This window comes from Heteronotia binoei, chromosome 5, assembly GCF_032191835.1.
Source record: "Heteronotia binoei isolate CCM8104 ecotype False Entrance Well chromosome 5, APGP_CSIRO_Hbin_v1, whole genome shotgun sequence".
NCBI lineage: Eukaryota > Metazoa > Chordata > Lepidosauria > Squamata > Gekkonidae > Heteronotia > Heteronotia binoei.
In genome coordinates this window covers 11,224,099-11,239,565 of record NC_083227.1, presented here as the reverse complement: position 1 = coordinate 11,239,565, position 15,467 = coordinate 11,224,099, and positions in this window count along the sequence as shown.

Below are 15,467 nucleotides of genomic sequence, written 5' to 3'. Positions count from 1 at the left end.
AGTGGTAGAAGTCTAAGCATTCAACCCACACAGAGGAAAAACCTTTTGAATGCCCAGAGTGTGGAGTTTCACCCAGCATGGAAATCTTCTACATCATCTAAGATCCCTCACAAGGAGAAATCATCTTTCACACCTAAAAGACAACCACAGATCACATAAAAAGTTGGAATGATATATACTCTTGTAGAAAGCTTGAATCTACACAGAAATCTTACTCTAACCAGGAAGAAGTGTTAAAAATGCTTGTTGGGCTGTGGAAGGTTTTTTCGCCATGTTTGAAGGCCTCAAATAGAAGTCACAGAGGAGAAAGCAACCTCGTAAATGCTCAGTGTGTAGTAAGAGCTTGAGGGACAGATCCGATTTTCATGTTCTTCAGAGAATCCACACAAGGATGAAACATTCCTATAGCTGGTTCTGATGAGAACTTTCATCAGACACTCAGGTGCTGGAGGTTCAGAAAGACTTAGGAGTTTGTTACACAAAGGACGTCTTTTTTAGTAGTTGCCCTTCTTGAAACTTGCTGCTTCAGGTTATCTGTCAGTCTCACTCTCTCTGACATCTACAAAACTGGCAAAAACTTTTCCTTTCCCAAACCCTGTGAGGAAATAGACCAGGGATGTCAAAATGCAACCCGGGGGCCAAATTAGGCCCCCAAAGGGCTCCTGTCAGGCCCCCAAGCTACTGCCTGTCATCTGTTTCCTTCTCCCTCTCTCTTGCTCCCTTCTGCATCACAGCTTGCTTTGCCAGGCTTGCTCAATCGCACAGGAGCTACAGAGCAAAACTTCTGTTTTCTCCATTGGCTGAGGCTCCTCTCTTGGGTAGGAAGGGGTGGAGGCAGAGCTTGCTTTGCCAGGCTCTCTCAATCAAACAGCAGAACTACTGAGCCGTGCCTCTCTTCCTTCTGTTGGCTGAGGCTCCTCCCCATCCTGGTCCCCTGCTCCAGTTCCCTGGATCCCAAGGAGAGATACAAAGAAAGCACCTTTAATACCAACAACTGCTGATGTTTTAACCATGTTTAGTGTGTTTTTTTTAATTTTTAATTGTGTTTGTCTGTGTCCTTTATAAAGTTTCCATCTCTGCTACCTAATCTCAAACAGGAACACACACAGCCCAGTCTGACATGGCCCGGCCTGACAAAATCTCATTTATGTCAGATCCAGCCCTCATAACAAATTAGTGTGAGACTCCTGAAAATAGACCATTGTAACAGATATCTACAGTCTCTCTGTTCCTGGGCATAACCATAGCCTGATGAGGTGGTATTCTTAGTTCACAAACATTTTTATCTGACAGGCAGTTCTAGAGAGACATTTCACAGTCCTAATCTCTCTCCAGTGCAGACTGCTGTGAACTCTTTTGGGTGTCACCAGCTCTAAGGACTCAGCCACCTACCCCCCCCAAAAAAAAGTCCAGTATTGTGGAAATGGATTGTTATCTCTGGAGCTGGCAGGTGAATCTTCTGGGATACAGATTCTCCATTCGCAGTTATCCTCCACATCTCATCCTGATTCTTCCAGAGGGAATCAGAAAGGAGTAGAATCATAAAGTTGGAAGGGACCTCCAGGGTCACCTAGTCCAACCCCCTGCACAATGCAGGAAACTCACAAATACCTCCCCTTAAATTCACAGGATCGTCATTGCTGTCAGATGGCCATGTAGTCTCTGTTGAAAGACCTCCAAGGAAGGAGAGCCTGTCACCTCCCGAGGAAGCCTGTTCCACTGAGGAAGTGCACTAACGGTCAGGAAGTTCTTCCTAATATTGAATAGTAAGATTCCCTCTTCCTGCTCCAACCTCCTACCTAACTCCATGAGCCAGAAATGGCCTGGAGCAAGTGGGGCCAAGTCTTACTCCCCACCTCTGAGAATCATAGCGTTGGAAGGGATCTCCAGGGTCATCTCGTTCAACCCCCTGCACAATGCAGGAAACTCACAAATACCTCCCCCTAAATTCACAGGATCGTCATTGCTGTCAGATGGCCATCTAGCCTCTGCTGAAAAACCTCCAAGAAAGGAGAGCCCACTTTCATAGAATCCTAGAGTTGGAAGGGACCTCCAGGGTCACCTCGTCCAACCCCCTGCACAATGCAGGAAACTCACAAATACCTCCCCCTAAATTCACAGGATCCTCATTGCTGTCAGATGGCCATCTAGCCTCTGTTTAAAGACCTCCAAGTAAGGAGAGCCCACCACCTCCCGAGGAAGCCTGTTCCACGGAGGAACCGGTCTTAACGGTCAGGAGGTTCTTCCTAATGTTGAGTAGTAAGATTCCCTCTTCCTGCTCCAACCTCCTACCCAACTCCATGAGCCGAAATGGCCTGGAGCAAGCTCTGGGCCAAGTCTTAACTCCCCACCTCTGAGAATCATAAAGTTGGAAGGGACATCCAGGGTCACCTAGTCCAACCCCCTGCACAATGCAGGAAACTCACAAACACCTCCCCCTAAATTCACAGGATCCTCATTGCTGTCAGATGGCCACCTAGCCTCTGTTTAAAGACCTCCAAGGAGGGAGAGCCCACCACCTCCCGAGGAAGCCTGTTCCACGGAGGAACCGGTCTAACGGTCAGGAGGTTCTTCCTAATGTTGAGTAGTAAGATTCCCTCTTCCTGCTCCAACCTCCTACCCAACTCCATGAGCCAGAAATGGCCTGGAGCAAGCTCTGGGCCAAGTCTTAACTCCCCACCTCTGAGAATCATAGAGTTGGAAGGGACATCCAGGGTCACCTAGTCCAACCCCCTGCACAATGCAGGAAACTCACAAACACCTCCCCCTAAATTCACGGGATCCTCATTGCTGTCAGATGGCCATCTAGCCTCTGTTTAAAGACCTCCAAGGAAGGAGAGCCCACCACCTCCCGAGGAAGCCTGTTCCACGGAGGAACCGGTCTAACGGTCAGGAGGTTCTTCCTAATGTTGAGTAGTAAGATTCCCTCTTCCTGCTCCAACCTCCTACCCAACTCCATGAGCCAGAAATGGCCTGGAGCAAGCTCTGGGCCAAGTCTTAACTCCCCACCTCTGAGAATCATAGAGTTGGAAGAGACATCCAGGGTCATCTAGTTCAACCCTCTGCACAATGCAGGGAATTCGCAAGTAACTCCTTCACACACACAATGACCCCTGCTCCATGCCCAGAAGATGTCAAAAAACAAGAATGACTGACTTTCTTCTCCCTGCCTGTTCTCTACCCAGAAAGGGGGGAGAAAAGCTTTTAAAACTCAGAATGAAGAAGATCGTAGATTTATACCCCGCCTTTCTCTCTGAATCAGAGTGGCTTACAATCCCCTTTATCTTCTTCCACCTTCATTTTAGAAGTCAGATCTGCCCAAATTTTTCTCTCTTGCTCAACGGCAACAAGAGTTGGGTAGGAGGTTGGAGCAGGAAGGGGGAATCTCACTGCTCATTCTTGATGCTCAAAGGCAAAAAAAAAAATTGGGCAGATCTGATTTCTAAAATGTAGGTGTATTAATCGAATAACTATTGGAGTGTGACTAATTCAAGTTGGCAGCGCTGTGAGAAAGCCAATAAAGAGACCGGATTCTCAAAAAGACACATCGTACATTCATATCCCCTTGAAGAAGGAACAAAATGGGCTGTGCGGATATTAAAACTGTTGGGAGAAAGGGAGAAAATTAATAAGCACTGTTTCCATCAGCTTTGTAAAGATTTTTGTTTTGAGAGTTGACTATATCATAGCTCTTTCCCTGTGAGGAAAAGTTAAAACGCTTGGGGCTCTTTAGCTTGGAGAAACGTTGACTGCAGGGTGACATGACAGAAGTTTACAAGATTATTTATGGGATGGAGAAAGTAGAGAAAGAAGTCCTTTTCTCTCGTTCTCACAATACAAGAACTCGTTGGCATTCAATGAAATTGCTGAGCAGTCGGGTTAGAACGGATAAAAGGAAGTCCTTCTTCACCCAAAGGGTGATTAACCTGTGGAATTCACTGCCACAGGAGGTGGTGGCGGCTACAAGCATAGCCAGCTTTAAGAGGGGATTGGATAAAAATATGGAGCAGAGGTCCATCAGTGGCTATTAGCCACAGTGTGTGTGTGTGTGTGTGTATATATATATGTGTGTGTGTGTATGTATAGGTGTGTGTGTGTGTGCATACACACACACACACACATATATTGGCCACTGTGTGACACAGTGTTGGACTGGATGGGCCATTGGCCTGATCCAACAGGGCTTCTCTTATGTTCTTATGTGACACAGAGTGTTGAACTGGATGGGCCATTGGCCTGATCCAACAAGGCTTTTCTTATGTGACACAGAGTGTTGAACTGAATGGGCCATTGGCCTGATCCAACAGGGCTTCTCTTATGTTCTTCTGTGACACAGAGTGTTGGACTGCATGGGCCATTGGCCTGATCCAACATGGCTTCTCTTATGTTCTTATGTGACACAGAGTGTTGGACTGGATGGGCCTTTGGCCTGATCCAACAGTGCTTCTCTTATGTACTTATGTGACACAGAGTGTTGGACTGGATGGGCCATTGGCTTGATCCAACATGGCTTCTCTTATGTTCTTATGTGACACAGAGTGTTGGACTGGGTGGGCCATTGGCCTGATCCAACAGGGCTTCTCTTATGTTCTTCTGTGACACAGAATGTTGGACTGCATGGGCCATTGGCCTGATCCAACATGGCTTCTCTTATGTTCTTATGTGACACAGAGTATTGGACTGGATGGGCCATTGGCCTGATCCAACATGGCTTCCCTTATGTTCTTTAAGTTGATTCTGTGATGAATGGATGCTCATATACTGTACCACTGGTGTTATTGTTGTTTTGATTGCTAAATTGTGTATTTACAAACAATTATAATACATAGATATTTTTGCACACGGAGAGTTTCTTTGGCATTCAGGGTCGATGTGGCATGTCATTTCTCAATTGCATGTAAGGTTTCTAAATAAGAAATGCTCTTGCAGACGCGTGAGACTCGCACCTGATGCCATGACTGATCACCATGAATGTACCTGACCCAGTTTGCCCCCATTCATGATGTGGGTCAGTTAAGTTTCAGACGATGCCAATCAGTATACAAGAAAAAACCGAAAGACTGGCGAAAGTAAATTAATGCATTTATATCGAATGGCAAAAAAAAAAGAGACCGATTTCCCACTAGGCTTACGCTGCTCTCACGCTCCTCTTCTCCGCCGGGGCTTCTGTCGGATTTCACACTATTTCCCCGGCGCTACAACCAGCTTTCATTTTTCACACTGCAAACAGAAAATAGTTTTTAGAGGATCTTGTTTGCTGCACAAAAGAGGCAGAGCGCGTTGTAGCCCCGGGACAGATAGTGTGAAATCAGACAGAAGCCCCGGCAGAGAAGAGGAGCATGGGAGCGGCAGAAGGCTCGTGGGAAATCGGTCCAAGAATTAGGTTTAAAGTGTTACGAGAAGAAAACAGGTGGTTTAGCAGTACCTAATGTAAAGCTATATTATCAAGTGGCATGTTTAAATTGGATTGCCGATTGGATTAAAAAAAAACCCCAAATGACAGTTTTATGGAAGTGGAAGATTTGACTGAAGGGGATACACAATGCTTTATGAGTCAAAAAAAAAGAATACATGTTTCAAAGTTTCAGCATGTTATCAGAGATAGTTTACTAAGACTTGGGACTCTTTAAAAATAAGGATCAGACCACTGACTTCACCAATCATGTTTCTGATGAACACATTTTTATGACAATTATGAGAGAAGACTAAATGACTTCATAATTTACCAAGAGATTTGCATTCTCAAGGGAATATTGAATTGTGGCAAAAAAAGGAAAAAATTAAATGGCTGATATATCTTCAAAAACTTCAAGACTCAAGGAAACTATGCAGAGTACATGACACCACCTTGTTGAAAATTCAAGAAAAAGTGACAATCCACGACTGTAAATTAATGGAAACTCAGATACGTCTGAGAGGAGTACCTGAAGCAGAGAATGGTGACTTGAAAGGATATATAATAAAAATAATTGCAGAATTTCTAGAAGAAGATGCTGATGAAACCAAAAACATGTATGATCACATGTATAGAGTTAATTCACTTTTTGCCAAGAAAAACAATTTACCAAGAGATGTTGTAATAAGATATAGGACAAAGGAAATGGTGGGAAGGATCATGAACAAAAACTTTGAACAGTCGCTGATAGTAGGAGGCAGCAAAGTGAGAATCATGAAGGAGCTGCCAAGACAAGTGATAAACGACAGGTGGAAAGATCATTTGCTGGGAAGAATTTAGAAGAAGAGAAGAGATTGGATTTATACCCCACTCTTCACTACCCAAAGGAGTCTCCAAGCAGCTTACAATCTCCTTTCCTTTCCCCTCCCCACAACAAACACCCTGTGAGGTAGGTGGGGCTGAGAGAGCTCTGACAGAAACTGCTCTTGAGCAGAACAGCCTTGAGAGAACTTGCGACTGACTCAAGGTCACATCAGCAGGTGCATGTGGAGGAGCACGGAATCAAACCCGGTTCTCCCAGATAAAAGTCTGCACACTTAACCACTACACCAAACTGGCTCTCTTTCACGCCAAACTTTTACTCCAATATGATACAGAAGCAGAACGAGTTAAATCATGTGTGGCGCACTTGTCCCAGAATTTAGGACTAGAAATAACATTTTATCAATGAGGAAATTTGTGGGCAAGAGCTATCAAATTTACTGCCTGTCAGGCACTAAGAGAAAACTAGTACAAAATGTTTTTCTGCTGGTATAGAACTCTTAAAGATATTAAGAAGGTGGATCAGAGTAACGTAGGTGTCTGTTGGAAATGAAAAGAGGCAGAACACTCCCTATCGTTTGTGGTGGACTTGCAAAAAAGTAAGAAAATTTTGGAAAGAAGTTCACAAAGAGATGCAGAAAATTTTAACAATCAGTCTTAAAATCAAGAGACAATGTTACTGGAACTCTACCAGATACAATGGAATGAATACTTCAAGAATGGTTTAGATATATCCTAACCGCAGCCAGACTAGTATGGGCAGCTAAGTGGAAAGCTGAGGAACATCCAAATAAAGAAAGCTGGAAAGATAACATAAGAACATAAGAGAAGCCATGTTAGATCAGGCCAATGGCCCATCCAGTCCAACATTCTGTGTCACACAGCGGCCAAATATATATATATATATATATATATATATATATATATATATATATATATATACATACACACACACACTGTGGCTAATAGCCACTGATGGACCTCTGCTCCATATTTTTATCTAACCCCTTCTTGAAGGTGGCTATGCTTGTGGACGCCACCACCTCCTGTGGCAGTGAATTCCACATGTTAATCACCCTTTGGGTGAAGATAGAATGGTGGAATATGCAATTATGGCTAAATTAACTGACTACAATAAGTAAGAAGCTGATTAAAGAATTGGGGGGGGGGAATGAGAAAATTATGCTTATTCTATCTACAGGGGGAGAAAGATATAAAATGAATGCAATAACATATCCTTTGAAAGAAATTATAGAAACTTAATACTGCTACGATTATCTCCTGAAATAATGTCGTTCATAGATAAGAGATGTAACCTTGGCATGCATGGGACAAATAGTAATGGCAGAAGAAAATTTCGATAATGGGAAATCATTATGTTTCAAAGAAATGTATTAGAAGACTGGACACTGAATTGTTATGATGACAGCTGAATGTATTACCAGTGTTATGTACGAGCTGCTTTGAAACTATAGAAAAGGGGACACATGTATGCATGTCTTTGTATTTACTTTTCCCCTTTCCGTTTCTGTATCCTTTATAACAAAATAAAAATCTTTGAGAAAGACCTCTTTGTGCTTCCTTTTCTCCTTCCCACTGGAGAGCCAGTTTGGTGTAGTGGTTAAGTGTGCAGACTCTTATCTGGGAGAACCGGGTTTGATTCCCCACTCCTCCACTTGCACCTGCTGGAACGGCCTTGGGTCAGCCATAGCTCTGGCAGAGGTTGTCCTTGAAAGGGCAGCTGCTGTGAAAGCTCTCTCAGCCCCACCCACCTCACAGGGTGTCTGTTGTGGGGGAGGAAGGGAAAGGAGATTGTAGGCCTCTCTGAGCCTCTGTCCTTGAAAGGGCAGCTGCTGTGAGAGCCCTCTTCAGCCCCACCCACCTCACAGGGTGTCTGTTGCGTGGGAGGAAGATAAAGGAGATTGTGAGCCGCTCTGAGATTCTGAAATTTGGAGTGGAGGGCAGGATATAAATCTAATATCATCATCATCTTCTCAACAGCCATTCACCCACCTACCTTATACCTGCTCTCATCTTCAGCAATAGTTATGATTTATTGATTTTATTTATATCCTGGCTGTCTTTACAGTAGAAACCAAAGAAACTTGCACCCCTTTCCTCTGCTCCTTTTTACCCTCACAACAACCCTGATAAGTAGATTATTCTGAAAGTATGGGACTGGCCCCAAATAGGGCTGCCAAGTCCAATTCAAGAGATATCTGGGGACCTTGAGGGTGGAGCCAGGAGACTTTGGGGGTGGAGCCAGGAGACTTTGGGGGTGGAGCCAAGAACAAGGTTGTGGCAAGCATCAATGAACTCCAAAGGGAGTTCTGCCCATCACATTTAAAGGGACCGCACACCTTTTAAATGCCTTTCCTCCATTGGAAATAATGGATAGGAGCACCTTCTTTTGGGGTTCATAAAATTGGACCAATCCTTTTGAAACTTGGAGGGTCTTTTGCGGAGAGGCACTCGATGCTATGCTGAAAATGTGGTGCCTCTAACTCAAAAGGGGGGGGGGCAGAACTCCAGATACCCGCAGATCAATTCTCTATTATACCCTATGGGAATTGGTCTCCATGGGGAATAATGGAGTGCCCAGCAGACATTTCCCTCCCTGCCCCCGCTTTCTGATGATCCTGATGCAGCCGGGGGGGGGGGGGGTCTCCAAAGCAGAGGATTCCCTCCTCCCACCTGGGGATTAGCAACCCTAACCCAAAATCACCCAGTGAGTTTCCCAACCACAGCTCCAGCCAGGACACCATACTGACTTTCATTGGGTGACTGCTCACCCAAGCCTCATACTGAGCTGTAGCGGATGTGAAATTGCTGCTGGAGAAGAAGATATTGGATTTATATCCCGCCCTCCACTCCGAAGAGTCTAAGAGCAGCTCATAATCTCCTTTCCCTTCCTCCCCCACAACAGACACCCTGTAAGGTAGGTGGGGCTGAGAGAGCTTTCCCAGAAACTGCCCTTTTAAGGACAACTCTGTGAGAGCTATGGCTGACCCAAGACCATTCCAGCAGCTGCAAGTGGAGAAGTGGGGGAATCAAACCAGATTCTCCCAGATAAGAGTCCACACACTTAACCACTACACCAAACTAATAGAAAGAAAGCACACAATTGGATCATCCCAAAACCATCACCCGCACCCCGCTGCGGTCTTCCACAAAACCAGTCCCTGGTGCCAAAAAGGTTGGGGACCCCTGATATAGAGGATGGGGTGGAATTGTTTTCTGTGGCCCCAAAAGGTAGGACCAGAACCAAGGGGTTGAAATTAAATCAAATTAGTTTCCAGCTCAACATTAGGAAGAACTTCCTGACCGTTAGAGCGATTCCTCAGTGGAACAGGCTTCCTCGGGAGTTGGTGGGCTCTCCTTCCTTGGAGGTTTTTCAACAGAGGCTAGATGGCCATCTGACAGCAATAAAGATCCTGTGAATTTAGGGGGAGGCATTTGTGAGTTTCCTGCATTGTGCAGGGGGTTGGACTAGATGACCCTGGAGGTCCCTTCCAACTCTATGATTCTATTAAAGTGGGGCTACCCAATTGAAGCAACATGTTTTAGAGCCTTAGCAGAGGAGAGAAAATATTTACTTACCAAAAAAATTAAACCGAAGAATGATCATACATTTGCTTTAAATTATACATCTCTGGTATAGAAAATGTTTAAAATGTCATTTACAAACATTGGCATTTAATTGGTGATACCATAGGCTGTCAAACTAAACCATTTGTTTCTAGACATGCCAGCAGCCTTGGAAATTGGGTGATACATCCAGATTTTACAAAACACTCTTGCAAAGCAAGACTCCCTACAAGACATTTGCGTTGTGGACATACTTTAGCCTGTCTCTTGTCCCTAGAGGTGAAGGTCTTCGAATCCCCACGAGATCAGGCTTTGATACCTCTTAGAAATTTTCAACATGTCTGAAACAAAAAACAGTCTATGCTATTTTTTACTCTTGCAAAAAATGTGCATCAGGAACACAACATGGGCTATAAGACCTTGTATCTTAGATCATAAACTGAGGACAAAAACGAAATTCTGGGAATTCCCCTTGTGATGCAGAAGATTTTTGTTTGTTTTGGAAAAAATTGAGTTCCATCCATTTAATCAGAAGAAGATGAAGAAGATATTGGATTTCTATCCCGCCCTCCACTCTGAAGAGTCTCAGACCGGCTCACAATCTCCTTTACCTTCCTCCCCCACAAGACACCCTGTGAGGTGGGTGGGGCTGGAGAGGGCTCTCACAGCAGCTGCCCTTTCAAGGACAACCTCTGCCAGAGCTATGGCTGACCCAGGGCCATGCCAGCAGGTGCAAGTGGAGGAGTGGGGAATCAAACCCGGTTCTCCCAGATAAGAGTCCGCACACTTAACCACTACACCAAACTGGCTCTCCAGAAGGATGTCCAAAAAGAAGCTCTTGCATCTGGAACCTATATGGACATTCAAGTTACAGACACACATTACTGATTTGAACCAAACGCTAGACCTTCTCTGTTCTATTTATCTGAAAAGTGGAATTGTACATTACAGATATCCAAAAGAAACTTTTAGGAAGCCATGTAGACATTCCAGTTACAGACATATGTTGTTAAGCCCAAACCAAAAGTTAGGTCTCTCCTGTTTTATGTGATGTGGCCCCTGGATAAGAATATAAGAGAAGCCATGTTGGATCAGGCCGATGGCCCATCCAGTCCAACACTCTGTCTCACACAGTGGCCAAAAAACCAAAGTGCCATCAAGACGTCCACCAGTGGGCCCAGGACACTAGAAGCCCTCCCACTGTGCCCCCCCAAGCACCAAGAATACATCACTGCCCCAGAAAGAGAGTTCCAACAATATCTGCAAATACTAATTTGTAAATTTGACTATAGAGTCCCTTCGTTTCCCTTGCAGCTAAGAAGATAAGAGCAAGAGTAATGTCAAACTTCTTGAGGTTGGCCTTTCTGGGGAAATTTTAAGGTGTTAATTGGAAACTTTGTTCTTCGGTTCTGTTTTGCAACAGCCAACGGCTATACACAATATATTTTTGACTGACCGAATGACTTAATTCTGCTCTCTTGAAATTCTCATCTGGTGTTTGAATCAGCTGAGAGTTTGATACTATTCATTACAGATTTCTGAAACTTTACTGCTCCTCGGAGGTAATAAAGGTTGGGGATTAATGATAAACTGGTTTCTTTAGGCATTGTACTGATTTGATGTATATACTGGGGGTCTTTTGCTTTAAAATTAAATCTTTTGAATTCCATCAGCTCCAATATAGAATTACCGAAGGGAGACACTATGAACTCTGAGGAAAGGTTAAGGCAGGCATTCAATCAGACAAACTTCTCACGAAAAGTATTCATAAAGTTTATTGATACCAAATCGCAAGAGCCAAACGCATTGCGACAAAGCCCTTGCCAGAACTCAAGCTACCAGTCGCAAAGGGGCAATTATTGTGCAAGCATAACGGTTATATTCCGGCACCACTTTATTACCTGCCCTTCTATTCCGCCCAAAGTTCATTCAAGCGGTTTTCCACCAAAAGCTACTTCAATGCACTTTCCCACATCTTCCAAGGTCGATCTGGCAACGGTTGCGGTGCTGGCTGCGATGGCAAGCGTGGCCTCCTAGTTACTGTCTAAGTCAGGGGTAGGGAACGTTGGCTCTCCAGATGTTTTTTGCCTACAACTCCCATCAGCCCCAGCCAGCAGGACCAATGCTGTATGTACATATTGGCCACTGTGTGACACGGACTGGATGAGCCATTGGCCTGATCCCACAGGGCTTCTCTTATGTTCTTATGTGACTCAGAGTGTTGGACTGGAAGGGCCATTGGCCTGATCCAACATGGCTTCTCTTATGTTCTTATGTGACACAGAGTGTTGGACTGGAAGGGCCATTGGCCTGATCCAACATGGCTTCTCTTATGTTCTTATGTGACACAGAGTGTTGGACTGGAAGGGCCATTGGCCTGATCCAACATGGCTTCTCTTATGTTCTTATGTGACACAGAGTGTTGGACTGGAAGGGCCATTGGTCTGATCCAACACGGCTTCTCTTATGTTCTTCTGTGACACAGAGTGTTGGACTGGATGGGCCACTGGCCTGATCCAACAGGGCTTCTCTTATGTTCTTATGTGACACAGAGTGTTGGACTGGATGGGCCACTGGCCTGATCCAAAATGGCTTCTCTTATGTTCTTCTGTGGCACAGTGTTGGACTGGATGGGCCATTGGCCTGATCCAACATGGCTTCTCTTATGTTCTAATGGCTGGGGCTGATGGGAGTTGTAGGCAAAAACAATCTGGAGAGCCAACGTTCTCTACCCCTGGTCTAAGTAAAGCAGCTGCAAAACTCCAAGTTACAGTACTTGGACGGTTTAGCAAACACTTTGTTCTCATGGGGAGGGGGGCAAGCACCTCACCTACTAATTTCAAAAGGGACCTCAAGTCTTCCAAAGAAATCAACACGTATGGAGAAACACGACCACCCCTTTATATAAGTGTTTGCGAAGCACCTCATTAAGTTCATAAATGCTCCCGGTGTAGTCCAAATGACATAACTCGATATTCAAACTGACCCGGCGGGGAGTGTTAAAAGCAGATTCTCACTCGTTCCCTTCTCGGATGCGCTGTTGAAAGTAGGCGTCACGCAAGTCCAACTCTGTGAGATTTTCCCCTTTAGCCACCGCTCCCACAAGTCCCTGGTCAAGGGTATGGGGTAGGCATTCAAAACAGCATTTCTCCCTCTATAGTCTGTACACAGTCTAAGCCAGGGGTGTTGAATTCATTTGTTATGAGGGCCAGATTTTACATAAATGAGACCTTGTTGAGCCGGGCCGGGCCGTGTCAGGCTGGGCCATGCGTGTACCAATTTAAGATTAGGTAGCAGAGATATGAACTTTTTAAAAGGCAAACACGACTAATTTTTTTTTTTAACCCTCAAAATAAAGCACGCTTAAAACATTGGTCTTAAAGGTGCTCTTTTTGTATTTCTCCTGTGGGAGCCAGGAAACCGGGCAAAGGATGCTCGGGTTCTTTCCCTCCCTCCCCAGGGGACCAGAAGGGGGAGGAGCTTCAAGCAATGTTGAAAATCGAGGTTTTGCTCTGTAGCTCCTGTGTGATTCAGCAAGCCTTGCAAATCAAGCTGAGATGCAGAAGGAAGCAAGAGAAAGGGAGAAGGAAGCAAACAAGAGCCAGTTGCTCGGGGGTCTGAGAGGAGCCCTCTGGGGGCCTTCAACTAACAGAGCCCATCCTTCCTTGCTTCTCTGCAGGATCTACAGGGAGGGACGGAGGCTTCTGCTTGGTAAGCAGAAGGTCACAGGTTCAATCCCCGGCATCTCCAACTCAAAAGGGTCCATGCAAATAGGCTTGGAAAATCACAGCTTGAGACCCTGGAGAGCCGCTGCCAGTCTGAGTAGACAATACTGACTTTGATGGACCAAAGAGTGTCTGATTCAATATGAGGCAGCTTCATATGTTCACATAGAGTGGTGATCCTACAGACATCTCTTTAGGAGAGGGATGGTGGCTCAGTGGTAGAGCACCTGCTTGGTAAGCAGAAGGTCCCAGGTTCAATCCCCGGCATCTCCAACTAAAAAAGTTCCAGGCACGTGGGCATGAAAAACCTCAGCTTGAGATCCTGGAGAGCCGCTGCCAGTCTGAGTAGACAATACTGACTTCGATGGACTAAAGAGGGTCTGATTCAGTATGAGGCAGCTTCATATGTTCAAACCTGGCAAAAGCTCAGCCCACAGTCCAAGAATTTCTTCCAGGTTACAGTAAGATTTCTGTGCAGATTCAAGCTTTCTTCAATAGCAGATATCATTTAAATGCTTTCTTTTAGTCTGTGGTTGTCGTGGGTGTGAAAGAAGAAAAAAATGTTCTTTTCATGGGCTAAGCAGTTACATGATTTCTCGTTGTGTGGGATCTTAGATGATGTAGAACAGGGGTGGCCAACGGTAGCTCTCCAGATGTTTTTTTTGCCTACAACTCCCATCAGCCCCAGTCAGCATGGCTGATGTAGATTTCCAGGCTGAGTGAAACTCCACACTCTGGGCATTGAAAAGGTTTTTTCCTTCGTGTGGGTTCTCTAATGCTGCTGAAGACCGCCTCTCCCTTTATGAGCCCCGTAAGGTCTTTACAATCAGCAACCCAACAACTTCTGGTGATACCCGGCCCCAAAGAGATCCATCTGGCCTCAATGATGGCCAAGCCCGAAAAGGTGGAATGAGTTCTGGTGGATGGAGTTCACACTGGAGATCCAGGCCCTGAGGGATCTCCTTCAATTCCGCATGGCCTGTGAAACAGAGCCCTTTCGCCAGGCTTTCAGCTGAGGCAGTGGACGTCATTTGTTACCAGTCTCACCCCTTCATTCCAGTGCTATAAGACCTGCTGGATCTGGACAACAGGCCGTGTCTGTGAGGCAGAATTTGCCATTTTATGTTGCTCTGTAATTTGAGATTTGTATATATTTTAAATTGGTTTTTTATTTTTGATTGTTTTTATGATGTAACCCGCCCTGAGCCTGTTCTACGGGAAGTGAGGGCTAAAAATCAAATCAAATTTAAAAAATTAAAAAAAGACCGCTACTGTTACTCAGTCCTTTGATGCTGCAGTTGAAGACTTCCAATCCAACTGACTTTCTTTCCATAGTCTGATCATTCAACGTGTTTCTCCCCTGTGTGGTTTCTTCGGTGCAGGTCGCTACTGGTACCGAATCAATTCCCATTCTCAGAGAATTATGAAGGTTTCTCCCCTCTGTGAGTTCTCTGATGTAGTTGGAGATTGCCACGACAACTGAATCTCTTTTCACACACTGAGCATGCAAAAGGTTTCTCCCCTGTGTGGGTTCTCTGATGAGACTGAAGGCCTCCAGGGCTACTAAATCTCTTTCCACAATCTGAGCATTCGAAAGGTTTCTCCCCTGTGTGGGTTCTTTGGTGCTGTTGAAGACTGCCACTCTGACTGAATTTCTTTCCACATTCTGAGCATTCAAAAGGTTTCTCTCCTGTGTGGGTTCTTTCATGCAGTTTAAGATTGCCACTAAAACGGAATCTCTTTCCACACACTGAGCATGCAAAAGGTTTTTCCCCTGTGTGGGTTCTCTGGTGCACTCGAAGAGAGCCACTCTGTCTGAATCTCTTTCCACACACTGGACATGTCAACGGTTTCTCCCCTGTGTGGGTTCTTTGATGCTCCTGAAGAGGACCATTGGAAATGAATCTCTTTCCACAGTCTGAGCATTCAAAAGATTT